The sequence below is a fragment of the Sminthopsis crassicaudata genome, chromosome 1 (assembly GCF_048593235.1).
Source record: "Sminthopsis crassicaudata isolate SCR6 chromosome 1, ASM4859323v1, whole genome shotgun sequence".
Classification (NCBI taxonomy): Eukaryota; Metazoa; Chordata; class Mammalia; order Dasyuromorphia; family Dasyuridae; genus Sminthopsis; species Sminthopsis crassicaudata.
This window is the reverse complement of record NC_133617.1, coordinates 148,912,893-148,940,853: the sequence shown is the minus strand read 5'-3', so window position 1 is coordinate 148,940,853 and position 27,961 is coordinate 148,912,893. Positions and strand designations below refer to the sequence as shown.

Sequence of the window (27,961 nt, the reverse complement as noted above, 5' to 3'; positions counted from 1 at the left end):
ATTTCATATTTACCATTCCTGGTGTCTATTGTATCTCTTCATTTTGTCTGCAAACTCTTCTAAATAAACCTGTTTTTTGACAAAGAGAATGGCCATTGGGAATTGTTCACGACTGAACTCCAGCATTTAGTGCTTTCTAACAACCACATCATTTGGTGACCTCAGCCACATCACTACTAGATGTAGTGATGCTGATCCTGGATATAGCCAGAACAGATCCTGGAAAGTGGTCATTGAAAAGTTGGAGACTTGGAACAGTCTGGGACCAACAGAATGGGGGAAAGCCTTGTGCTGTTTGTGATTTATAACAGCATTGCCTTGTGAGACCTTTGTTGCAGAAGAGAACAAAGTGAGGCTGAAAGGCCCCCTGTGAAAATCTCTACTAAGGGTGAGATGGAGAATAGAACTGATCTCTCTTTTATAAGTTCTTCCTTCGTGCAGACCTGGATCTCTAATAGATAAGAAGAGCAGCCTTTCTGGTTTTAGGGGACTATAGAGTTTAACTTGTGTGCCTCAGTAATGACATGATCAGAATGATTAGCAATAGGCTATTGACTAATTGCTCTGTGGAATATCATTTTAAAAGCATTTCAGCTATTTTGCAAGAAATGCATGTGTCAATTACTTGCATAATGTAAATAGGGAGAGTCAATCAGAAGAAAATTTTCCAGGCACAGGATAGGAGATAATGCCATAGATATTTCTGAAATTTCAATGTAATGATTATTCTGACACTGCCTGAAAGCCAAGTATGTTCCCTTTTGCCCTTTCCTCCCCTAGAGTTCTCAAGTCCTAAAAGGGGTGTTTAGAAGGTGGTTAATCTTTGTGATTGACTCAAGCCCTCAGTATTTGTATTCCTCCAATTTTGGAGCAGATTCAAGTACTGTAGTTCCATTTAATCACTTAATAGTCGAAGTAGCTTTTGCAAATTTCTAAAGTATAATAAGAACAAACTTCCTCCCCACTTCTCCAGGAAAAAAAAAAAAAAAAAAAAAAAAAGAGACACACATATCTCTCTCTGTCTGTCTCTCTCTCTTGTCTCTGTCCCTCTTTATCTCTGTCTCTCTGTCACACACACACACCTCAATCTCTGAGTGGGATTACATTCACAGCTTTAGTTCCTATATGGGTTAGTACTATCAAATTCCAAGTCCAAAGTCTTCCCCGGGGTCACATTCCAGCCCCCTGGATTCTCAGTATTTCCTTTCCAGGCTGGTAGCAATAGCTAACCTGGAATCTTGGCTCCAAGGCCACCCAGTGTTAACCTCCTAGATCTAGGACACCATTGTCTTTGTTAACAACTGAAAAAAGCCAAAGAAATAATCACAGTCTGCAAGCTTCCAGAACTCAAGGGGAGAGGGGGAAAAGTAGTCCTTCCCTCCACTTGACTTAGTTCACAATCTCATGCAGTAGGTCAATAGGATCTTCATCCCTGGGCACATCTGAAAGAGATGGCAAGACCATCCTAGTCTTGTTGTTTAAAAGAGACAGCCTTTCCCTGCTATGTAGCCAGTAAAAAGAGGTTGCTCCCACTCTACATGGTGTAAGGGAATGCAGAAGGTCTTCTTTCAGAAGCAGGTCCCTATCACCTCTCACCCAGATGCCTCCAAATTAGGTAATCTGGGAATGTACCAAAGTCAAGTTAAGCCCCTAAAACAGAGAAATATTCCTATGTTCAGAAGTTCACAACCTGGGGACCATATGCTTTTTTTTCCCTAATATATATATATATATATATATATATATATATATATATATATATATATATATATATATGTAACATATATATATAAAACATATATATGTATATATATATATAACACATATATATAGATAGATAGATAACTGCATTTTTGTTGTTGTATTTTTATTTGTTGATAACTTTTAATATAATCTGTTTCCTTTACAATATTAAATGTTTTATTTTATGAGAATAAAAATATTATTCTATGAAGTGAGTAGAGCACCAGCCTAAAGTCAGGAGGATCCCACTTCAAATCTGGTCTTAGACACTTAACACTTTCTGGCTGTGTGACCCTGGGAAAGTCACTTAACCCCAATTGCCTCAGGAGAAAAAATATTATTATTCTGAGAAGGATGTCCATAGCTTTCACTAGTAGGACCAAGATGCATAAGGGCAATGTTAATAAAAAAAGACTAGATCAAAGCTCAATAGTATTGATTTGCTTATCATGAGCCAAGTAAGCTTAGGGTGATGGAAAGGTAAATAGTTTACAAGTTTGTAGATGAAGATCCCCTGGTGAGTAATAAGGAAACTTTGGCCTAGGGGATAACCCCCTGATGGTATAATGCTGGAGAAACTGAGGCAAGATAGAGATTAGAGAGTTTTTAATATTTTATTGGAAAGGGAGAGATTTACTGGTACCAAATGGATCCATGGTTTGGTCCCAGGGCTGAACGAAACTATCTCCAAGAATCCAGGAGTGAATGTCAGATACAAAGATTCTTTTATAGGGTAACAAGAACAATGACATGATGGGGGAGGTACCTAGGATGGGGATGACCTAATGGGATGAGACATCTGATATTCTAATGATGTCTAAGATATAAGATATAAGATGTCTAAGATATCTTTATCCTATCAAACATTCTGATGATTGAGAGGGAAGGGTGATGTTGCAGGATTGAGCATTACAATTAGGAACTGAGGAAGAACAATTTAGGGAAACTGAATCAGGATAATAAAAGGGAACTGTGGCACTACATTCCACACTCTTTCTCTCCTGAATATTCAGATCATTGAATTACCTTCCTCTAGGTACCTGGAAGGTGAGCACCATAATTTTGACCAACTGTATATGAAGCAAATAAACCAAAAGAAAACTAGAAAAATGCAAGGACAAGAATCTCCCTGATAACCCCAGAGTTAATCAGCAGTACAAAAGGCCCCCTGTTCTAGCATGTCAGGTCCTCTGCAATTCTGGAGCATCTCAGCCAGAGAATCCAGTTTGAGATGGTCAGTTCACTGTGAGTTAGATCTGTGGTCATTTGTGCATTTAACTCAGCCTTTACTCATAGAGCAGTTGTGGGGCCCCTTCAGAGGAATTCTCCAGGGGAGAAGGGTGAGGCTTGGATTAGCTCCACCTGTCCCAGCTCAGAGGAACAGGGCTGCAGAAAGGATCAGATTTCTGAGCAGATTGTGCACGGTTACACCATCAAGGCAGGCAACCCAGAACTTTTAGAGGCCTGATACCAAACTACAAGGTCCTTTGAGAATGCTGAAATACTAATTAAGGACCTGGGGTAACAGGAATGGAAAAACAGATCAGAGAGACAGCCAGTCCCAAGACAGGTGTTCTGATTTCTGGTTGTTTCTAAAAAATAATCCCCAAAACTGAGTCTACCAGGGCAATTCCCACAGTATAAGGGGTTCCAAGGTTAAAGCGTAACCAGCAAATCATAGTCTAGTAAATTAAGCAAAGAGTAAAAATGAAAAGGACTGTTTAAAAGACTACCAATTCAATCTGAACTAACGAGATAGGGGGTGGGGCAGAAGCGCCTAAGGTAAAATGAATAGGAACTAGGCATTCCCATTCTTTCAGGTATTTTTAGGAAAAAAAATCCATCAGTTTCCCCAATTTCCTATCTCTTCCTCCTTTTTTTCCCTCCTCACAGAAAGGAATTAACAAATAACCATTCCACATATAAATCCCAAGAGTGAATCAAAATTCCTATACGTAATAGACTAGTACAGTAGGTTTCCTAAAAATCCCTCAAACATAATAGCAATAGTTATACAAGTTTAACAATTTCCTTACCAAATCTTAAAACACCGTAATAGATGACCCAGTCAGGGTTTAACAGTTATTCAAGCATTGCCAAATTCCCCCATATCAGTCCAAAGTACACAAGGAGCATGAAGCAGTTTTTGAGAGACCATCACCCCTGCTCCTAGTGTATAACTATTGCTATAATATTTGCTCCTTCCAGCTGAGAACCAGGTGGCTGAAACTTGATAAAAAAAAAAAAAATGACTGGAACAGTGGGGGGGAGGAGAGAGGAAGGATTCCACATGGCCACCCTTCCCCCCACTCTACCTTCAAGGAGGCAGGGGGGAGGGAAGGTAAGCTAAACTGCTCCCCTGGAAAAAAAGATTCCCTCCTGTTTCCCACTCAATTTTCCCCACACAGAAATCCTTTAACAACTTTCCTGTCTTTCTTAAACAATCCCAACCCTACAATCTTTCCAACTAGATGCTCCATTACTTAAAGTAGCAGTGGGGAATGAGTGAGTTTAATCTTCACCTTTGAAGACAAAAGATTCCATTTCTCCCTACCCCACTCAACCTTTTTTTCTACATGCAAATTTTCCTTCTTGTCTCTCTTAAATCACTTTCAAAATGATTAAGATTCATAATTCAGTGGATTGCTAAATGACTCCACAAAACCCACATGTCCAGCAGAGCTAGATTTAAAGGGTAACATAATGTTAACAAATTATCCAAAGTGTTTCAGAAGGTAACAAACTTTACCTAATTAGAGGCATGTGACCCCCTTCAGGCAAGTTAACAGAACTTTCCTATAAGAAGCCATTGTTCTTAAGATCTTATACTCAAAGATAACTAAATCTATCCTGCAAAGGCAACAGTAAAATTATTTCTCACAATTTCAGAATCATCCCAAAATTCCTAATCAAATGTTTTCTCCTGCCCAAGTTTCAATCAGATAAGATTTTGCAGCAGGTTAAAAAGTTTAAAATCACAAGCAATTTTTATATTAAGCACAGTTGCAACATTGAAATAACCAGTTCTTAATCATTGTTCTTAAACATTTAGCAACAAAACAGATAAGCCACACAGAACACAGACAGCACAATTACATTAAACAAAACATTTAACACACATAACACAGAGAGTGCCCAAAAAGGCGCTCAGAGTCAGTCAGCTCAGACCAGATGTGTCTTAGAAGACAAACCAGAGGGGATCACTCAGCATCCTGGAATGATACCCTTCTGAGAATTTAATGCCCGTCGGCATTTTATTATTCTGAGAATCCAGATGCTAGCACAGATAGACAGAACAGGTAAACAGATCAGGTTATGGCCTAAGACATCCAGATTTACTCTTCAGTGACTGAATTAAGGTGTCCAGCAGCTGAAAACTGCTCTTTCCTGGAGACTAGAGAAATCTCCAAAGCCAAGAACCCAGATCCTCAACCACAGCAAGGGGAGACCCGAAGGTCTCTAATCTCTAATCCTGCTCATTTTCTAACATCTTGCTGGGAAACCTCCAAAACGCAATGCTGGAGAAACTGAAGCAAGATAGAGATTAGAGAGTTTTTAATGTTTTATTTGAAAGGGAGAGATTTACTGGGACCAAATAGATCCATGGTTTGGTCCCAGGGCTAAATGAGACTATTTTCTCTAAGAATCCAGCAGTGAATGTCGGATACAAAGATTCTTTTATAGGGTAACAAGAATGATGACATAATGGGGAGAGGCACCTGATATTCTAATTAATTGGGATGGGGAGAGGCACCTGATACTCTAAGATATAAGACCTTTATTCTATCAAACATTCTGATGATTACGAGGGAAGGATGGTGTTATAGCCTGAGGATTGAACAGAACAATTAGGAACTGAGGCAGAACAATTCAGGGAAACTGAGGAGGACAATAAAAGGGAACTCTGGCACAACACTAGCAGGAAAGTGCCTTGGCAATCACAATGAGGTAAGAGGGGAAAATAAATTAAGATAAATTTAGGAAGAGGTGATTATCAAAAATAATTTATCACTGGAAATAATTTATCGCCAGACTGACACAAGGAATAAAATATAAGTTATAAGATATTAGATATCAGATAAAAATATGAGATATAGAATAAGATATAAAATATAAGAAAAAATTTATAGGATTGATCTTTGTCCAGTTGATATCAATATAGTATACATATTGAATTGGAATAAGGTAAAAGCAATCAGGTAGCAGGGACAGAGAATGTTATCTGAAAGTATTCTCCCCAACTATTTTGATACCTTTTAGATTAGTGTCAAAAATCACCTTAGAAGGAGGAGACTGTTTGATGTGGAAGGCAGTGTTTATTGAAGAATACCTAGAGCAGCATGCATAAAAGTACCAGGACCTATTGAGACTTTTGCTGATGACAATCCAGCCTTCAATCAGTAAGGGGACCAATTTAAATTTTATCGAAACAATTTGCCTTTGAAAATGCTAATGTCAATTGTAAAGATGCATGGGGCAGAATGGAGGGGGAGGGTTACTTCAAAGGTGTCAGAATATTGGGACTTCTATCTTTTCAAGTGGCAATGGCTGCTACACAAAATCAGGACAGTTTGTGATCTAAAAAAACTTTCATATTCTCATAGATGTTATAATTATAGACAGTTGCCTTCATTACAATTCAGCAGATAAACCTTTGACTTTAAGTCCAAAATGCAGAACTAATTCTCTCCCTTTCCTTTATTTCTTTCTCAAACTGTGCCTGCAAACAAAATACCTTAAATCCTACTTTTTTTTGACAATATAAGATTTAAACTATGCTATCCTAGAAAGTGCCAGCCTTTATTTGTCCCTCTCAGTGCCACACCAAATTACAGATTATATAGAATATATTCTCTCCCCACTGGAGACCCACTCAGGTCCTCTTCCTTCTGGTATATTAGGTCTTATTTTAGGATGCAGTTCACAGGCATTGCTATTATTTAAGGTTATGCTTGGAGCAGTAGATTCTGATTTTTTTGGAAAAATATGTATTCTTTGCTATGCTACAACATATATTTTTTTAATATTTTAAAAATATTTATGAAATTTTTTAAAAGAGAAGAGGATAGCACAAGTATTAATAATACCTTTAAAATAGGAAAAGCATAAAAATTATATATATATATATATATATATATATATATATACACCCCCATATATGTGTGTGTGTGTGTGTGTGTGTGTGTGTGTGTGTGTGTGTGTATAAATAAAAATTTGGGGTGGCGAAGATTTTGGAGATACAGGAAAGAAGCATTCTATCACTGATTCTAGGCCAATTTAAAAATAGAAACTAGAAGGAATAATTTAGTTTTATCAAAATAATCATCAAATATTGGTGAAGGATATTAACTGGAGAAAAATGTATTAGAAAATTGGAAACACATGAATTGACAAAATTATTCAACATTTTAAGAGGAGATTCTAACCCTAATTCAAAAAGAAGTCTGAGAATCAGCTGCAAGCAGTAGATGATATTCACAGATGCTACTAATAAACAATCGATCTCTTTATATATTCTATCTACTATTGATGTAATAGAACTCTTTGGTTCCCTGATCTTTGGGGGGGAACCTGGGTCAGAAAATGCTGAATCTTCTGACAATCCCTCCCCACATCCTTTTACCTGGCCTCAGGTAAACTCCTAAAATAATCCCCACCCTTTCCACTTGGCCTTGGGAAACTCCTAAAATAATCCCCATATTCAATTCATTTGGGGAATTATTCTTTAATTTCTGGCCTCAGGAATAATCAATAGGAATAATCACCACCCATAATTGACCTGGAAATTATTCCCTCAATTCATCTGGAGTTCATCCCTAGCCCCGACCACAGAAAGCTAAATAAAATTGAACTCTGTCTTCCAATACTTCCATAACTTCCTAATCAGTTATTGGCCCACTGCAAGTAAACCCCTTTTTTTGCCAATCTCAACTTGAAGGCTGGAACTGTGAATTCTTTCTCAAAACCTGTGACACTGGCCTGGAGACCCCAAAGTTGTTAGGGTGTCTCACCCCTCAATACTACTAAATATGTTTTTAACACCTGTTTGAATATACACAGCAGAATGAGTTATATGCAATTATAATGTCTTAATATTTTTCAGATAAGAAATTTGCTGTTTATGAAACAGTCTAAGCCCTGGATATCCTACTGGTTAAATGAGATTCCTTTAATAGTAATCATTTCTTTTGTGTAAAAGAATGCTTTATGTTTGCATAATGTTAATAATTAGTTGTTTTATTTTTCAAGTTTATGGCTTTTGGCAAAGTTGTAACAGTCTTCTTCCATGTCATTTTAGTCTTTCTGTATTTCTGTGCGGAATGTCCATGTCACATTTGTTCTGTGAGCTTGATCTTATTACCTGGAAAGATTTAAAAGACAACCAGCAAGGGAAAAAAAAAAAACCCAAAAACAAAACAAATAAACAAAAAAAAACACCTCTCTGCTCTTGTTAGAATGCTGGAAAATTTTCTTAAAAAGCCTAACTTTTTCTGTGGACTTCAGGTCTGGCCAAGTTGGAGCTACACAAAAAGATAGCTAATTAAAATTAAACTAACATCTTTACAGATTCTCAAAAGTTTTGAGAGGAAAACATCTCAGCAAATCCCTCAAATTTTGAGACAATTTGATTAAGGAATTTGGCAACTAGTCAAAACAACAATTGGAAAAATAGCTATTTTTGGACTTTTATATTGTCTGTAATGTCCTTGTTACTCCATTGGGAGAAAGATTATGAGGGATTAATCCCTCCTAAAGGATTGCTAACAAGATTGATATAACCCGAATCTCTCTCTATTTGCTAACTCTTCTCATCTCAGATCAGATTAAAACTTAAATTCTGCCTCATGTGTAGAAATGGAGGAAGCAGCCCATGGGGACCCCGCACAATCTTTCCCAAATATACACCCAACCCAGTTTAGGGGAATAGGGATGGAGGCAGGGTCAGGTATCATGGTCAGCATTCCCTGAGCCCTTGCACCTGAAAGTACCATCAAAGAGATATCCTGGCACGAGTCACCTCAGCTTTCAGCAGATTACGTCCAGGAACTGCCTGGGAAGAATCTGGGTGTCCCTGACATCACCCAGCATGGTAGCGTGAAGTGAAAAAGCCACTCAGTCTGTTTCCGGGAAACTCACCATTCTTTGTTTCAGTTACAGAAATGTATTAGTTATGTAATTTATGGCAATTTATTTTATCTCTGCCCACTTTTCTGATTTGTAAAGATAACTAATAATAATTGTTGTTGTGAAGATCACATGACTGCAAAAGTGGTTAGCATAAAACAAATGCTATATGAATGTTAATTGCTTTATTGGATAAAATTGCTTCATGTTTTGTAATGTCTGGGCTAGTTTTCTGGAGGATCTCAGGACTAGCCCAAGTCCTTGGTCTTAGTGGAGGAGTGATGAGGTTGGAGACTCATGAAGATAGTCAAAGATAGAGTCCTGAGTCTTCTTTGTGTCTGTAGCTGATAGACTCGTTCCCAGTCTTCTCAGCCCTTAAATACTTCAATACAATTACATCTCTACATCACCTGAGCATGTGCAACATTACATCACCATGACATATTAAGCATATGTTTAGAGAACCATTATCTCTGAGTAGGTGCTTAACTATAAGCACCCTGCTGTCTTTGATTCAAGTATGTCAAGTTCTGGCCCTCTACATCTCCTGCTTTCTTTTGTTTTAGAATACAGGTGGTCATCATCCCTGACTTTTCAGGAAGGGAGATGAAACCACCAAAGGGAAATGGGGAGTCAAGCCAGATATTGTTAGCGAGTTTCCTCTGGGCTGAAGGGTCTTACTTGAAACAAATATACATAAATCCATCAGCATGGGAGGTATTACATAAGTACATAGCAATATAGCACAGGCTATTAGTGATGTAACAAACAACATGAATCAACATGAGGAATTATACACGCCCATAAGTCCTAGAAGGAGGGTATATAAATAACAATCACACATACACTTCCTTCAGCAGCCGAGAAATAGTCCAAAACCAATCTATTGTCAATCTACTTGTCAGGGAATCCAATGATTCCTGAGAGTTTTCAAGTCCTGCAACAATCTTTTCACGTCTCGGGGATTCCAATGATTCCTGAAGGTTTTGAAATCTTGCATCAGTCTCATTAACAGTTTTTGATGTCCATGAGTCAAACGCCATAACTGCCAGTCTCTTTCAGTGGTGGGCACAGTCAGCAACGGAACCACCCAATGTTTCTTGGGTCTTCTCCTTCGTTTCAAGGGTCTGCTCCATTTCTCTCCAATGGACAAGGTGAATACGGTTCGTTGGCACCCATCTAATTCCTTCTCCATCTGTAGAGATACAAGCAAACCCTCTCTCCCAAGCAATTAACCTATCTGGTCCCTTCCATTCATCACTTTCTGGGTCTCTCCACATCACCTGGCAATTACTTAAAGATAGTGGAACTGCTCACACTGGACACTGCCCTTCCAGTGGGTTATAAAACCTGTCTGCCAGTGCCATTGCATGTATTTAAGACTTAGAATGGCACAAATTTTCACATCTCAGATTTGGGATTCCACAATGTTTCAGGACCCTTAATAACATATATGTATATATATGTTAAAAATATCCACAGATGTTTCTTTAAGGAATGACACTAGAATCCAAATCATGAATGTGCTAGGAAAATATATTGTAAAATGTTATAATTGTGTTTTATCCCAATGTCTTCTAATTCGCTACCTATGATTCTTATTATTGAACACCCATCCTACATGATTGTGCTTAGTAAGATTAATCACCAGGTGAACAAGTTTGAGATAATATCAAAGGAAAACTAGAAAACAAAAGTAGGAAAAGGAGAATTACTGGAATTCTAACAACTATAGAAATTATTACATCACTTGTTTTTTCAGCTTCAGTTCCTAACAGAATCTATTTAGACTCCCCAATTTGCAAATCATTTAGCAAAAATATATCATAAGTTCTTAAAGAACAAATTAATATAGATAATGAGGGCAAAGAAGAACCAAAGTTAATGGAACAATCATTGATACGGTTAGGGGATCATGTAAACAATTTGTAAACTCGATCACAACTAACATGAGATTATAAATTCATTCTTGTATATGTAACTTTATAGATGGCATAATGATACTGCCAATGTGACATGGCTTCAAATAAGGAACAGAAAAAATGGAACCATACATAATTCCAACCTCACTTGGGATATATCTGAATTAGCTGCCTTGGCAGAAAACATAGCACAAAGTAGTGTCCCTGGAATTGAGGTTGATAGCATAGCAAACCAAATATTTGAATATTTTGAAAAGATAAATCCTGTAAATAATCTGACTTCTTTGCTTTTGCACTTTGTTCCTTTTGCATGTGTTATTCTTATATTCATCAGTTTAGCCCCTTGTGCTTTCCGGTATGTCTTAAAAAAGGGGGAGATGTAGAAGGCCAACCATTTCAGCTCACCATCTCTTCTAACAGATATATAGGGTCAGTAAATCCATACTTTTGTTGGATTATCATCTCTTCTATCTTTGAAAGACGTACTCAGGGTAAAATTTAGGAGAAGGCATTCCACAGGAAACAAAACATTTCAACTATACTATTTACCCCTTTACAATGAATTAAGGAAATACTGAGGTGAATGCATTAGTATGATTATTTCTGCTATTTACTATGCTTTATTTATTTTAAATTTTAAAGCTTTTTATTTTCAAAACATGCACAGATAATTTGACAACATTGACCATAGCCACTTGTTTCAAATTTTCTCCTCCTTCCCCCCACCTCCTCCCCAGATGGCAAGCAATCCAATATATGTTAAACATGTTAAAATATATGTTAAATCCAATATTACTACTCTGTTTCAACAAGTACCTTGGTATTGATAAAACATCACAGCTATTTACAATTCTGTGGATGTTGATGAGCATCACAATTAGATTGTCTACAACTCTGTTGATAAGTATCTTGGTATTGATGGTTGGGGTGATGACATTACTGAAATGGCAAAGTATGGAATATGTATTAACACTGGAGGAATATGATGTCTACTGAAGTTGCTAATGTGCTAGCCTAAAAGATATATTAACCTGGCACTTACAATTATAAAATGAAGGCTGCAAAGCACATCTTCCACCTGGCCTCAGGTACCCACACTTGAGTATTCAGGGGAGCTGGACTCCAACAGATTATTGAATTGCTGAGAAGAGCCAAGTCTGTCTTAGTTGATCATCACATTATCTTGTTGTTGCTGTGTACAATGTTTTCCTGGTTCTGCTCACTTCACTTAGCATCAGTTCATGTAAATATTTCTAGGTTTTTTTTACCATCAACCTCTTCATCATTTCTTATAGAACAATAATATTCCATTACCTTCATATATCATAATTTACCCAACCATACCCCAATTAATGGGTGATCATTTGCCAGTTCTTTGTCACCACAAAAAGCTGCCACAAAGATTTTTGCACATGTGGGTCCTTCTTTTATCATTTCTTTTGGATACAGACCAATAGTGGTATTGATGGATCAAAGCGTATGCACAGGTGTATCAGGCATAGTTCCAAATTGCTCTCCAGAATGGACTAGTTCTCAGCTCCACCAACAACCCCCTCAAAGATTTATCATTATCTTTTTCTGTTATTTTAGCTAATCTTAGAAGTGGGAGTTGGTATCTCAGGGTTGTTTAATATGCATTTCTCTGATCAATAGCAATTTAGAGCATTTTTTCATATGTTTATAGATGACTTTAATTTTTTCATCTAAGAGTTGTCTGTTTATCCTTTGACTATCAATTGGGGAATGACTTGTATTCTTATAATTTTGACTCAATTCTTCATATCTTTTAGAAATAAGGTTGTTATCAGCAACACTCAAAATTGTAAAAATTGTTTCCCAGCTTTCTGCTTCTAATCTTCTAATCTTGGCTGCATTGTTTTTGTTCATGCAAAACCTTTTTAATTTAATGTAATCAGAACTATCCGTTTTGCATTTCATAATGTTCTCTATTTCTTGTTTGTTATAAATTCCTCCCTTCTTCAAAGATATAACAGATAAACTATTCTTTTTCTCCTAATTTCCTTATAGTATCACACTTTTTGTTTAAATCATGAATCTAATCTTGGTATACTATGTAAAATGTTGATTTTCTGACATAATATTTTCCAGTATTTCTAGCAAATTTTGTCACATAGTGACAGAAGCTGGGGTCTTTGGGTTTATCAAATAGTAGTCATTGATTATTGTGTCTTGTGTACTTAACCTATTCTTATAGAAGTAGTATTTTTTTATTAATTTTTATAATTATAACATTTTCTTTGACAGTACATATGCATAGGTAATTTTTTTTTTACAACATTATCCCTTGTACTCCTTTCTGTTCCAAGTTTTTCCCCTCCTTCCTTCCACCCCCTCCCCTAAATGGCAGGCATTCCCATACATATTAAATATCTTATAGTATATCCTAGGTCCAATATATATGTGCAGAACTGAATTTTGTTGTTGTTGTTGTTGCAAAGGAAGGATTGTATTTGCAAGGTAAAAATAATTTGGGAAGAGAAACAAAACAAAACAAAATAAAACAAAACAAAAACAATGCTCACAGTTTACACTCATTTTCCAGTGTTCTTTTTCTGGATGTAGCTGATTTTGTCCATCATTGATCAATTGGAATTGGATTAGCTCTTCTTTATGTTGAAGATATCCACTTCCATCAGAATACATCCTCATACAGTATCGTTGTTGAAGTGTATAATGATCCCCTATCTGCTCGTTTCACTCAGCATCAGTTGATGTAAGTCTCTCCAAGCCTCTCTGTATTCCTCCTGTTGGTCATTTCTTACAGAACAATAATATTCTTATTGAAGTAGTATTGACAAGATTTGGTAACTTACAGATGTGGATTGTGAGGGAAAAGAAAAAATACAAGAGGAATCCAAGATTGTTGAACCTAGATAAATGACAGCAATAATAATACTAGCTAATATTTATAAAATGTTTACTCTGTGTCAGGTATTGTGCTAAGAGTTTTGAAATTATTATGTCATTTAATCCTCATGATAATCCAGGGAGATAGATGGTATTATTATCCCCATATTACAGATGGGAAAACTGAGGAAACAGAGAAGTCACATAAAAAATCACATAGCTATTAAGCATCTACAGCTGAATTTGAACTCAATTGTTCCTGACTCCAGGTCTAGTACTTTATTTACTGCAGTATCTGTCTTAGAAGGATGATGAGGCCCTAAACAGAAATAGGGAAGTATGGAAGAAAAGCAGGTTTAAGGAGATATAAATTAAATTTTGGACACATTGATTTTGAGTTATCTATGTTACCTTCATGTAGAGATTTTCTAGGAAGAGACAAAGACAGAGACAAAAAAAGAGGGAAGCTTCCAGAGAAGATGACAAATTTTTGTGGACCTAGTTTTGTGGAATGGCAAACTCCAATTCAAAAATACTCAGAGATATCTCAAAGTGAAGAATAGAAGTTTTATTAGGATTTCCCAAGAAACAAAAGAGTCCTCTCACTGAAGTCCCAGAGGGAGGAGGGTCACTTTCACAAAGTTTGTGACATAATTTAAATGGTCAGTGAGAAAAAAAAAAGTTACAGAAACTATTCACCCACCCACTCCCGATAATCCTCCTAAAATCTTTGGCAAACTCGACCTTTATTCCTTTATTTGTCTCTGGAATATAGGTGGGCTTTTTGTGACACTAGGGTCTTGCTTATGCAAGACTTGTTCCAAAAGAGAGAAAGAATTTGTTTTGCTTCTAAGGTTAATAATCACTTAAAAGATTTAAGGAGGCTTGGTTTTACCTCAGGCTTTTCTCAATAAACAAATAGAGATTAGCCAGTTTATAGACCTCTTGAATATCTCCAGGCCATTAAATAGTTAAGTCACATTCTTCTCTAAGCAGTTATCCCTTAAATGTTCTCTTTTGGAAAGTCCTTGTTCTTCCCAGAACCTAAAGATTAACTGACCCTTAATTTTAAATCTGGAATTATCAAGTGATTATTCTGAGAAGTCCTCAGTTTCCTATTTCACTCTTAGTTAACTTGATTCAATGTCCTGCGAATGCCATTGGAACAAGAAAAGGAATTGAGAAAGTGGCTAAAGGAGTTTGTAGCAGACAAGATTGTGCTGGAGTTGAACAATACCCAAAGAGTGATAGGACAAGGAGACACGGGATCAAGGGCATCAAAAGTGCATAGTTGAACTGCTTAACTATAGAATCAAATTTAAAGGGAAAAAATGGGAGGTCAAAACAGGAGTAGTGGACTGGGACAAGAGGGATGAATGTTATGGCTGAAGGTTGAAATGAAAAATAAGTTTAGGTTAAGTAATGAAGAGGAAGAAATTTAAATTTAGGAGATTATGATCAGAGAGAAAATTTTGAATATTTGAAACATGGAAGCAAAATAGTTTTTTTGTTGTAGTATTTTATTTTTATATGCAAAAATAGTTTTCAACATTCAACTTTGGATAATCTTATATTCCAAATTTTTCTCTCTCCCCCAACCCCTTCTCAATCTGATATAAATCTGATTAAACATGTGCAAGTCTTCTAAACATATTTCCATAATCTTCATGCTTCACAAGAAAAATTAGATTAAAAGTGAAGAAAATATGAGAGAAAAACAAACAACAATAATAAAAAAAAAGGCAAAAATACTATGAAGCAAGCTAGTTATGAATGATGGTCAAGGTTATGACTTAAATGGAGTGAAAATACAGGTCATGGAAGCTGAGGTTTTATGAACTAGAAGACTGAATTCTTAAAGTGAAATCATTTTGTGTATGAAATCAATTTGTGTATGAAGTACCTGAATATTAGGGCAAGGAGTAGAAGAGGAATGTTTTTAGGTGTTAAAGTCCTGAAGAAAAGAGTGAGAATGACATAGGGGCCAGTAGAATATTGCATCAATGCTATGAATGAGGTGATATAGATAGTTGGAGTAAATCTCAAAGGATGTAAGGATGCTTTATGACGATAACAGAGAAAAAATGTCAATGAGGAGCAAGGAGTATAATTCCTTTTGGTCTACTGTGTTATTGGAATGTAAGAGAAGTTGTAATGTATACTGAAGAGAATAGCCAGGAAGTCAGTGATTTCCAAACAGAGCAAGATTTCTGAGAAAGTGGAAAGAGGAATGTGTTAACAATAGAGCAAGGATTCCAGAGGGCACAGAAGGAAAAGGCTAAAGTTAGAGGCAGTCTTTCCCTGGAAAGATCCCTGAATTTGGAGTCACTGGAACTTAGTTCACATTCCTGTTTTGCAAGTTGATTAATTGTAGTTTTTTTTTATCTATAAAATGAGAGTCTAAGGTCCCTTGCAGGTCTGGATCTAAGGTCTTATGACTCAAGAGGAATGAAGGGAAAGTGAAGGGAGATATGAGGAGAGAGTAATGGTAAAGGAATGAGGTTCTTACTTAGCCAGTCCATGACTCATACAAATCAAGAGAAGTTTGCTAGTCATTGCTAGCCTGAAGGATCATGGGATGATAAATTAAAGCATCTTGCTTGTGCTTTCTCTGGTACCAGGGACAAAAGGAAGATTGGTAACTGAATCAGTATTGGTAACTGAATCACTTGGTGAATGGGTTTCTAGATACCTAACTGAACTCACATTTGGGGTCCATTCTTTTGCCTCACTTCCACGTAGTGATAGAAGGTGAACAATCAGAAGATAATATGTGGAAAGCACAGCTTAGATTCATTCAGTCTCTTTCTAGGGATTGATGGGGATTTACCTTTCTAGGGATTTTCCTAGCTTACAATAATAGCATGATAATGCTAATCACTTTATGGTATACTAAATAAATGATTTCCTGAGTACCTACTCTTTGCAAGGTGGGGATAGCTGGGTGGCTCAGTGGATAAAGCGCTGAATATGGAACCAGGAGAACTCATCTTTCATGAGTTCAAATTCAGCTTCAGGCATTTACTAGCTGTGTGATCAGGGCAAGTCCATTAACCTTGCTTGCCTCAGTCTCCTCATCTATAAAATGAGTTGGAAAAGTAAATGATAAGCTACTCCAGTATCTTTGCCAACAAAAGCCCAAGTGGGGTCATGAAGAGTTGGATGTGACTGAAATGGTTCAATAACAAAAAAAATTATGCTAGACACTGGTCTTAGGTGTTTGTGGTCCAAATATAAAGAATGAAACAATATCTGTTCATAAAGAAACTTGTATTCTTATGAAGGCAAAATAAATATAAGTATAAATGTAAAATTAATAAATTCAAAAAAATTTTAAAAAGCAGTTAAATACAAGAGAGTTTTGGGAAAGAAGGAGCTAGTGGTTAAGGAAATCAGGAAAGATTTTATGCAGAATATGGTGTTTGAATGATATGCTAAGAGAAAAGAAAGACTATGAGGCAGAGGCAATGGGGGAGTACAAAGGTACAGATACCTGAGTTAGAGTGTTATTGCTGACATACAGAGAGAAATCAGAGGTACAAAGAAGATCCTAGATGGTGGGAGGGAAATGAAGCTGAAAAAGATAGTTACTGACTATATAGGGCTTTATAAACAAACACAAGAGTATATTTGCTATCCTGTAGCCAACAGGAAGCTGGAGTTAACCAAGCAGGGGACAAAGATAGGCCTGAGGAAAAATGATTTGGCAATATTATGTAAGTTGGAGTGAAATGGTGAGAGACTTGAGATGGGAAGACCAATTAGGAGGATGTTGCAATTTTCTAAGCAATAATCTCTACCTTCTCCCTTTCCCCCCATTCTACTATGTTTTGGATATACTTGTTTTGTTTTCTTAAGTTCAGAATAAAATTTTTAAAAAAGAAAAAAAAATTGAGGTGATGACTAGGCCTAGGCTAAGATAGTAGCTATAGATGTGAGAAATATTGTAAAGGTAGAAATAATATTTGGCATCTGATTGGATATGTGAGCTAAGGAAAGTAAGGAATCCAACATAATGCCAAGAGTACAAACTCAGGAGGCTGGAATGATGGTGATGTCCTGACAAAAATAGAGAAATTTGGAAGAGGAAAGGTTTTGAGGGAAATAAAATTAGGGAAATTAAATTAGGTTGGGGGCATGTTGAATTTGAGATAACTTCTGACATTGTTTGATTAGGCAATTGGTGATATATGAATAAAAAAACTCAGAAGACAATATAGAGCTGGAGATCCTTCCTTCCTTCCTTCCTTCCTTCCTTCCTTCCTTCCTTCCTTCCTTCCTTCCTTCCTTCCTTCCTTCCTTCCTTCCTTCCTTCCTTCCTTCCTTCCTTCCTTCCTTATTCCGTTCTTTCTTTCTTTCCATCTGTCTGCCTGTCTATTTATGTGTGTAAGTGTGTAATATAAACTGTTATGGTCCTCATTGCCTAGAAGGTCAGGTAGGTTATATTTCACTCTTACCACTGGCTTCTCCAGTACCCTTAACGGGGTTGAAGGGTATCAAAACTCTCTATAATAGCTTCCACTCCCATCAATGTTGTTCTCTCAGTTGTAATGGGAGTAGGGTCTGAAAGTCAGATTCGATTTTTACCCAGAAACATTTACTTTAAAAGGTATACTCACAAATATATAAATTTTTGCTCCTAACACATAGGAGACAAAACACCCTCCTCTGCTTTACACAACGTGCCTCTGGGTAGGGGAAGGGTAGTAGGTTTCTGCTGAGCATAATCTTAGTTCCTAATTCAACCCCCATGGGCTCAAGCCACCTTGGCTTCTCAGGGTCGAAGACATGGAAGCAATCAAGGAGAATAGAATGTTTGTATCTGGATCTCAGTTCCTAGTCTCAGGTTGTATCAAAAGGAAGTAGGGAATTGTGAGAAATGAGATCTGTATCCACAGAAAGGCCTGGAGAGACTTACATGAACTGATGCTGAGTGAAATGAGAACGAAACAATCTCTGTTCATAAAGAAGCTTGTATTCTTATGAAGGCCAAATAAATATATGTATAAATGTAAAATTAATTCAAACAATTTTTTAAAAGCAGTTATCACTTCAACAACAATACTGTATGAAGATGTATTCTGATGGAAGTGGATATCTTCAACATAAAGAAGATCCAACTCACTTCCAGTTGATCAATGATGGACAGAAACAACTACACCCAGAGAAGGAACACTGGGAATTGAATGTAAAATATTAGCACTACTGTCTATCTACCCAGGTTACTTATACCTTCGGAATCCAATACTTAACGTGCAACAAGAAAATTGGATTTACACACATATATTGTATCTAGGTTATACTGTAACACATTTAATATGTATGGGATTGCCTGTCATCTAGGGGAGGGAGTAGAGGGAAGGAAGGGGGAAATTTGGAAAAATGAATACAAGGGATAATGTTATATATAAAAAAATTACTCATGCATATGTACTATAAAAATTATAAATATAAAATTAATTTAAAAAAAAAGAGAGAGCTGTATTCCACAAACTCTAACCAAACTCTAGATGGACTTTTCAGTTGTTATCAGACCTTATCTTTCAAGATCTCCTCTACTGAATTCATTTCCCCAAATGCAAAGATATGGAGAGCAATGGAGTCTGTGTGGTCATTTCTTTCTCATCTGGCTTTGACTACCAGAGATGAAATCCTGAGCCATGGAAATGGTGGTAATTAGTGGCTACTGCTGTCCATGCAGCTATCAGTCAGAAAAATCTCTCTTAAGAGCAAAGGATACACAACAGATACCCTGAGACACAAATACCCAGAGACAGACCTTGTGGTTTTTTTTTTTGTTTGTTTGTTTGTTTGTTTGTTTGTTTTTCAAATGTCTCATAAGTTTATATATTCCTGTGGGAATTTCTACACTCCTCTCCCCTTCCCCCCAACTTTCCATAAAGGCAAAATTTAGTGTAGAAAGAGTTCTGTATTGGGCTTATTTATGTAGATTGTAAGGCCCTGAATCCTGTAAGGGGTTATACCTAATTGTGTACTGAGATAGAGAATGTTTACTATTTGATTTCCTTATTTGTCTAATTATATATCACCTTTACATCAGTTGTTGGATTACTGCCTCTTGCATGGTCTGATAGGTACTTATGTGTGTTCTACTGAATGGGAGTTCTCTGTATGATTTGTATAATTGCTTATATTGAATTTGGAAAAAGCAACAAGACTTCAGAGTAGACCTCTTAAACTTCAGTGACTCTTGTATTCCAATTAATATATATATTTTGCTTTAATTTTTTTTTACTTAGGAACATTTTTTAAAAGCACTGACTCTCTACTTTCACCCAAGTCTCTCCCAAAACATATTTAAGATCAAATTCCAGACAGTTCCTCACTTATCACAAAGGTAAGCTGACTATAATGAATGAAAAATTCAAGAGAAAGAATTTCTGGGTGATTAATAATCAGTTTATTAATTAGGCTAGCTAATAATGGATAAATTAATGATCAGTGGTTTCTCTTGGAAAACAAATACCCCAAATGGAGACATTGAATGATTTAAATACCTTTATAAAAGTGGATGCTCTTGAGAATGGGGGAAAAAAAAACCAACCCTGATGGATGGGCATTTAAGGAGAAGGTGGGCTTGGAGTCTTCAGTTCCTCCAGCTGAGAGCATGGCTTGATTATGAGACTTAGCTGCCTCTAGCAATTCAGACAGGGAAGCCATTGATGTAATATAAAACCCTAAAACTTCTCAGTTCATTGCTGACTGATGATCTGGTCAGTAATAATCAAATTTTGGAGACTGGAGATTACTCCCTAGCCCTGCTCTTGGGGTCATAGAATTAACACACCAGTAATAGACTCCCTAGACCTTGAGCCATAGAATGAGCATTTCTATGTTAGAAGCTGGATAAAATGACTCTCTTTAGCTCTGTTTCTTTACTGAATTCCCTTAGAATTTAGTCTGGTTAGGAATGGCATCACATTACTTTCAATAAGCTTTGCCTCTTGACTAGGAGATGGTTTCAAGCCTGCAAATTCTTTTGAGAGACCTGGTGAAACCAATCCGGACTTTTGGGGTTCCCCTTCCCATCCTCAACACCATTTCTAGCTAGACCACTTCTTCATAAATTGGGTTACCCTAAATTCTAATGAAAGATTGTAAGGACATATAATTCATTTCCTTAGGACAAGAACTGGCCCTGTTTACTCTATAAACAGAGATAAAGCCTTCTAATTGGGTTGGATCTAGCCCAAGACTGAGGAGCATGTTCCCTAAGGGTTCGGAACATCTCATCAATCAACCATGCCCTTCCATTGGGGCTGGACCCTTAAAGGAAATTAAATGCCTGGATCCTAGTTCATAATGAGTTATTAAGATAATATTTATAAATAATAAAAATTTCCTCTTACTACTTATGCCAAAAGAGCTTGGTCCCCATTTCTCAGAGCCTCCTCAATAGCTGTTTCATAGTGCCAAGCTATCCTCAGAAAAGTCCTGATTCCACAGTGAGCCAAGTCATTATTTTCCAGGGCTAAGAGTAACTAAGATCAACAGATTCTTTCTGAATTATGGGATTTTTTTTCTCTGACTTCAATAATAAACCATTTTCTGAGCTAAAATAACTCGGATCTTTCTGGAATTTGAAACACCCCATGATGATATAATTAATATATGCTATTATATATATACATATATATACATATATATACATATATATATATATATATATATATATATATATATATATATATATATATATATATATATATATATATATATAAATTTCTTGATGTTGCTTCTACTTACACCTGTGCAGATTTCAACTCCTCTGTCATGGAAGGTCTCCCAGAATTACTATCATGGGATTAAATTTCTCCATATTTTTCTAGCTGGTCCTCAGATTATAGACATATTATCAACAGGCCATATACCTGAAGCTTTTCAGGCTTGGTAAATTCTTCCAGAGGTTTTCTCTTTGCTGGCAAAGCTTTTAAGGACCTATTGTCATTATATGCCATGATGAAGTCAGTAGATCAACTAGCATTATACCTCTTATGTGGCCAGTACCCCTTGCTATTGCTGGGGATACAAATAAAGGAAAAAATCAAACTAGAACGACAATCCTTGCTTTCAAGGAATTCAGGAATTTTAAGGAATGAGAGCATGTATCAGGGTGGTTGAAAGGTCTGAGGAGAGAAGGGACCATTTAGGAGGGAGATTAATGAAAGTAGAAAAGGGATGTAGTGGGGTATGAGAGGAGTGGATAGTGGTACTTAAGTTTCAAGCCTGGGTGAATGGGAGGATGGTATACATTTAATTTTAGTGAATTATAATAATAGCTAACATTATTTAACTACAAGGACAGTACTTTATATATGTTAACTCATTTGATCCTAAAAAGAGCCCATTAATGAATAGTGACGATAGGGCTGTAATTCAGTTTTCTTGAATTTAAAATTGATGCTTTCCCCCGCATCAGATTCTTATTGAACTATAGTTTTTTGATAGCAGGAATTATTATTTTTTTGCATTTCTTTGCATCCCTAGGACTTAGTACAGTGTCTGGCACATAGTAAACTATAAATTCTAGGCTGACTGTGACTGATACTTCACTTTACAGATTGAAATCTGAATTCACACAGCCTCTTCCTCAAGTGCCCCCAGGCTTTGCTTGCTTTAATCTAGTGGAGAGAGTGACAGGTGAAGTAGAAAATATTGAGCAGCATCTTTTATTTTCCGTTTTAATACTGGATTTTGATTTTCCCTGTAGTGTATATCCAGCAGGATATATTTTTTCTATCCTATTTTCACTGATGTGACAGGAGCAGCGTGTCCTTCAGACACTCCTTTAGAAACACGGTAGAAAGGCCATCTATTCTATGAAACACTCTTACAAGGATGGTTGGTTATTGCCATTTGTTTGCTCTGAGTTCCACTGCACTGGCTTCCTGCTGCCATGTTACAAATTCCATATGGGCACTGCTGTCTGACATTCCAAGTAGTGAACTGAAAAATGCTTATGAGGCAACATTAATAATAGTCATTTTAAAATGTAGTCTAAGTCAGCAGATCTCTTTGATTTATGGCAGGGAATTTATATTCCTTTGATGACTACTTTTTTCTTATATTTTTGATTTTTAGAAAATAGTATTTTACTTTCCCCCTCAGTCACATGTCAAGATGATTTCTAGCATTAGTTTTTACAGGATTTTGAGTTCTAAAGTTTTTAGTGTCCCTCCTCTCCCTTCTTCTGAAGATGGTGGGTCAGTTTGATGTAGTTTATATATGAAACTACATATATACATATATAACATATATATGTTATCATAAAATATATATTTCCATATTAGTCACAATTATAAAGAAAGAAACAGATTTAAAGGGGAAAAACACCAAAAAAATAAAGTAAGTGAAAAAATATGTTTTGATTTGACCTAGTACATCAGTTCTTTACTTGGTTATGGATAGCATTTTCTTTCCTGAATCCTTTATACTTGTTTTGGATTATTGTATTGCTGAAAAGAGCTGAGTCAAACATAGTTGATCATCACACAATGTTGCTGATATTGTGGATAGTATTTCTTTGTTTCTGCTCATTTCACTTTGCATCAGTTCATACAAGTCTTTATATTGATGACTACTTTTAATTTCTTTGGATTATGTAAATACATAACTTTCACTTATTAGAAAATTGCTTTATATTATAAATATGCTTATTATGAACCAATAATAAATGGAAAATACAGTTAAATCTCCAGATTCAGTAGTGTAGTAAATGCTTATGGAGTCTTTGTGTATGGTCAGGGGATGTAGGGTAGCCAATTAGGTGATAATTTCTAATATTTATATAGTGCCTACTCTGTACTAAGGCTAAATGCCTTATGAATTTCTCATTTGATCTTCATCACAACCTGTGAGGTATGTGCTATTATATTCTCATTTTTTATAGATGTACTGACTGAGTACTGGGGTTAAGTGGGTCTTGCTCTGGGCCACACCTAGTGTAAGACTGAAACCATAGTAGAATTTAGGACTTCCAGGCCTAGCCCTCTATCCACTGCATCACCCAGCTCCCAAGAGAGAACATTTGCCAGAGAAAAAACACTTGCCAGACTGATAAGTGCTCATAATATGGCATTATTCATGCTTTGATTTTTTTCTCTATACTTAGAATGTCAATGTTATTAGGAACTCATTGGCTCTCCTGCCGTGGAAAGTCAACTAATCTTTTTTTTTTTTTTTTTTAATTAAAGCTTTCTACTTTCAAAACATATGTATAGTTAATGTTCAATATTCACCTTTGCAAAACCTTACATTCCAAAATTTTTTGCTTCCCTTCCTCAACACCCCCCCTCCAGACAACAAGTAATCCAATATATGTTAAATCTGTGCAATTCTTCTATACATATATACACAATTATCATGCTGCACAAGAAAAATCAGATCAAAAAGAAAAAAAAATAAGAAGGAAAACAAAAAGCAAGCAAACAACAAAAAAAAGGTAAAAATAGTATATCGTAATCCATATTCAATCCCCACAAGTCCTCTTTCTGGGAGCAGATCATAGGAACTGGCCTGAATCACCTCACTGTTGAAAAGAGACATGACATCAGAATTGGTCAGCACATAATCTTGTTGCTATGAACAAGGTTCTCTTGGTTCTGCTCATTTCACTCAGCATCAGTTCATATAAGTCTCTCCAGGCCTCTCTGAAACTATCCTGCTGATCATTTCTTATAGAACAATAATATTCCATTATATTCATATACCATAACTATTTTACCCATTCTTCAATTGATGGGCATCCATTCATTTTCCAGTTTCTTGAAACTACAAAAAAGGACTGCCACAAACATTTTTGCACATGTAGATACAATGTATCAGTGTCCCAGTTTTCCCCACATCCCCTTCAGCTTTCATCATTATTTTTTCCTGTCATCTTAGCCAAGCATGCTGTGGTATATCTCCGAGTGATAGACAACTATTCTGCTGCTGATAGCTTTAAATGTTTGGCAGAGACACTGAAAAGTAATTTAAACTCATATCTTCCTGTATCTAAAGTTGGTCTTCTATCTTCTGACTCCATTCTTCCCCTCATGAATGCCTGAAAACTTAGATTACTTATTGGGTTCCTTCATATTTGGATTTTCCCTCATAATATAAATTATTTTTATAAATCTTAATGTAGAGTTGACCAGTAGTGCACAGGGATAGAATTACTTATGGAATGTCACTTTTTTGCACATATAGACTCCAAAATATTTTATTCACTGAATAGGTGGTAGGAGGTTGGCCACAAATGTGTGTTGACCAAAATGCAGCGAGATGAGGAAAAATTTCAGGCTTTTGTCCTTTGTGCCCTTTCAAAAAAACACAACCCCCCCCAACAACTAAAATCAACAAAAACCAAACAAGAAAAATACAAACAAAACAAATATCAAAGACCCATTTCTTAACCCCTGACAAAAACCAGCATGGTAGAGTGAAGACAGTACTAGTTCTAAAATCAAAGATCTTGGGTTCAAATCCCATCTCTGATGTTCACTCTCTGTATGAACTTGGATTAATCACTTCTCTTCCCTGAGCAGCAGTTTTTTCCAGGGTAAAATGAGAGGGTTGGGGGAGATGATTTCTGGGGTCCTTCTCGTTCCTCTACCCTAAGTGTTTGATCTTATGATCATTCTTTCACTTTAGTTTCTGTTATTTATGAAATTGTTTTCTCCTTCCCTTTCCCACCCATCAGTCCTGGTTATGTGCCCTACTTTGCCCTAAGTAGGAAGAGACCTACTTGGTGACTCTCTGTCCCCTGCCCTTTCCTGCATCCTCTGTGGATCAATGGAGCAGACATTGACCACACATGAGCTAGTTCACTTGACATGGCAGCCTTACAATATAGCTTCCTCTCTTTTCAGTCATTTCCGAAGGACTTGAGTTTGTTTGTGGTCCTGACTTCAGGAACTTCTATTCCCCAACCTTTCTTAGGGACAACTAGGCCCCCGAAACTGGAGTCAGAAAAATTCATCTTCCCCAGTTCAAATCTGGCCTCAGACCCTTATAAACTGTGTGATCCTGGGCAAGTCACTTCACCCTGTTTGCCTCAGTTTCCTCATCTGTAAAATGAGCTGGAGAAGGAAATGACAAACCAGTCTGGTATCTTTGCTAAGAAAATCCCAAATGGGGTCACAGAATCAGACATGATTCAAAAAATAACCGCAGCAGACTCCACACATACTAGCTTAGGTATACATTTTATCTTTGAAGACAACTTTTGTCCAGTTTGCTCAGTCTGTTTACCCCTGCCCACCCCCAGAATGCAGCCTGCCCTAAGTCCAGGGTCCTTCTTGCCTAAACCCTTCTCTTACTCTGATGGAATGTCTCCTATGTGTTTTCACTCCAGCCTGAGCTAACTCACTGCTCCTGGTTATTTTTTGAAGAATTCAGTTCCTTCTCCTAGACCTCCTGGCTCCCATTTGATTTTTGTTTTATCAAAACTAAGTTTACTATTCTATGGAAAGCCAGTCTTCAGCTCCAATGACCTCCAGGCTGTTCAGCACATCATAACATATATAAACTTCTGCGCCTGAACATAACTATGGAAAGACACTGCTCCCTCAAATCTCCAGGGTCTTGTCACTGGGGGGTCTCTCGCTCACCTTCCTCCTAAACCTCATCTGGAATCAGATTTCCTTTTCTTTGGGGATGACTGAATCCAAAATCAGACTGTCCCCATGATGTTTTTAGCCAAGCTGGCAAAAATGTTCTCAGTTATGGCTCTGTCCAGCACTGGCAACTAATAGGTGCATTGTTCATTACTGTTTAAAGTGGATTTTTTTTTCCTGACAAATTCTTCCAGAACAATAGTTTGAATTGAAGTCAAAGAAAATGTTAACTAGGACTTGTACTTAGTTCCGCAATGAATTTTAAAACAAACAATCTTGAAAAGTTCATCTCTTGGACAAATGCAACCATATTGCCTAATTCTAATAGACAAAACTATATTTACAGATGGAGCTTTATTTGATCAAAGTAGATAGGGGCTGAGTGGTTACTGTTTGATGTTGTTTCTATCTATTTGTGTCCTAGGTCATGTGAAGGAGGCTGGGAACAGCTAGAAGGCAAAACGAATAGTTTAATGCTGGGCAGATTAAGACTGATAAGGAAGAAAATCATGAGATGCAGAGGAAGAGTATAAAAGAGAAAAAAGAGGAAATAAGGGAAGAGAAGGGAGGTTGTAAGAGAATGAAATAGAAAGCCATTTGTGGGCTGCTTCTAAATGCTGAGGATCAATGCCAGGGAGCTAGCTGGCACTGATTAATGTGGAATGTCAAGAATTAGACATTCTACATTACAAATGAATCCAAGAGACTCATGGAGGTTAATCCAAATTCATGTTAAGTCAACTTTGATTTCTCACTGGAATGAATACATAATTTTATTTGGTCTTGATAATCATTCTTTTAGCTATATTTTATCTTTTTATTATAGGTGGGCTCCTTGAGAGGCAGAGACTCAGCTCTTAGCTCAGTGCTTTGCCATAGTAAGTGCTTAATAAATTTTTTCATTTATTTATTCACTCATTCATTGAAATGCTGCCACCTGGCCTATCTAGCTCTGGGTGGGGATGGAATGCAATGGGGGAGGTATGTTGGAGGAATAGCAGTCCAATATTTTGGGGGAATCTCCCTCCCAAACTGCCTGGAACAAACTTTTTTCTGATAATTCCACCTGTTTTTTCCCCCAGAGTTCAATTCGGAGTTCAGCAAATGCCTACTATATTAAATAAGCTCCTCTTGTATTCAGGACTTTTGGAGAAATGCAATATAATCATAAAATCACCAGTTTAGAGAGAGAAAGGACTTGGGGAATCAGTCTAACCCCCTCAATTTGTAGCAGATGAGGAAATTGAGGCTCATGGAAACTAAGTCCCTTGCCCACAATAACAAAGTTAGTAAATGACAATTTGAATCTGGGTCCTTATGATTCAATGAGTTGTGGAGAAGATGGTCTTTTTCAAGGACAAAAAGCAAACAACGACAACAGTAATACAAACCCAAATCACTGTAATAAAAATAATTTATGACAATCCCATTAAAGAGGCACAGAAAAGGGGATAGGTCATTAATGATGGGGAGTGGGAAGGCAGAATCAAGGCAAGTTTCTAGGAGCAGGTGGCATTTGAATTGTACTTTAAAGGATGGGTAAAAATTCATCAAAGGGGAGAGGGAGGACATCCAAGGACAACAACAGGAATAAGAACGGAAAAAAGGAATTATGTTTGGAGAGTACATATAACTTGTACATATATGTACAAGTACATATATGTTTGATTGAAACAGAGAGGA

The 27,961-nt window shown here is 36.6% G+C and overlaps 1 long non-coding RNA gene across 1 annotated transcript in view; it reads left to right on the top strand.

Moving 5' to 3' along the window:
- Nucleotides 1-5,448: 5,448 nt before the first annotated feature.
- Nucleotides 5,449-27,961, top strand: part of LOC141543803 (uncharacterized) — a 123,808-nt gene continuing 101,295 nt past the window's right edge. Inside the window, exon 1 of the long non-coding RNA XR_012482517.1 lies at nucleotides 5,449-5,691. This is a non-coding gene — a long non-coding RNA (uncharacterized LOC141543803). The remainder of the gene's footprint in view (nucleotides 5,692-27,961) is intronic.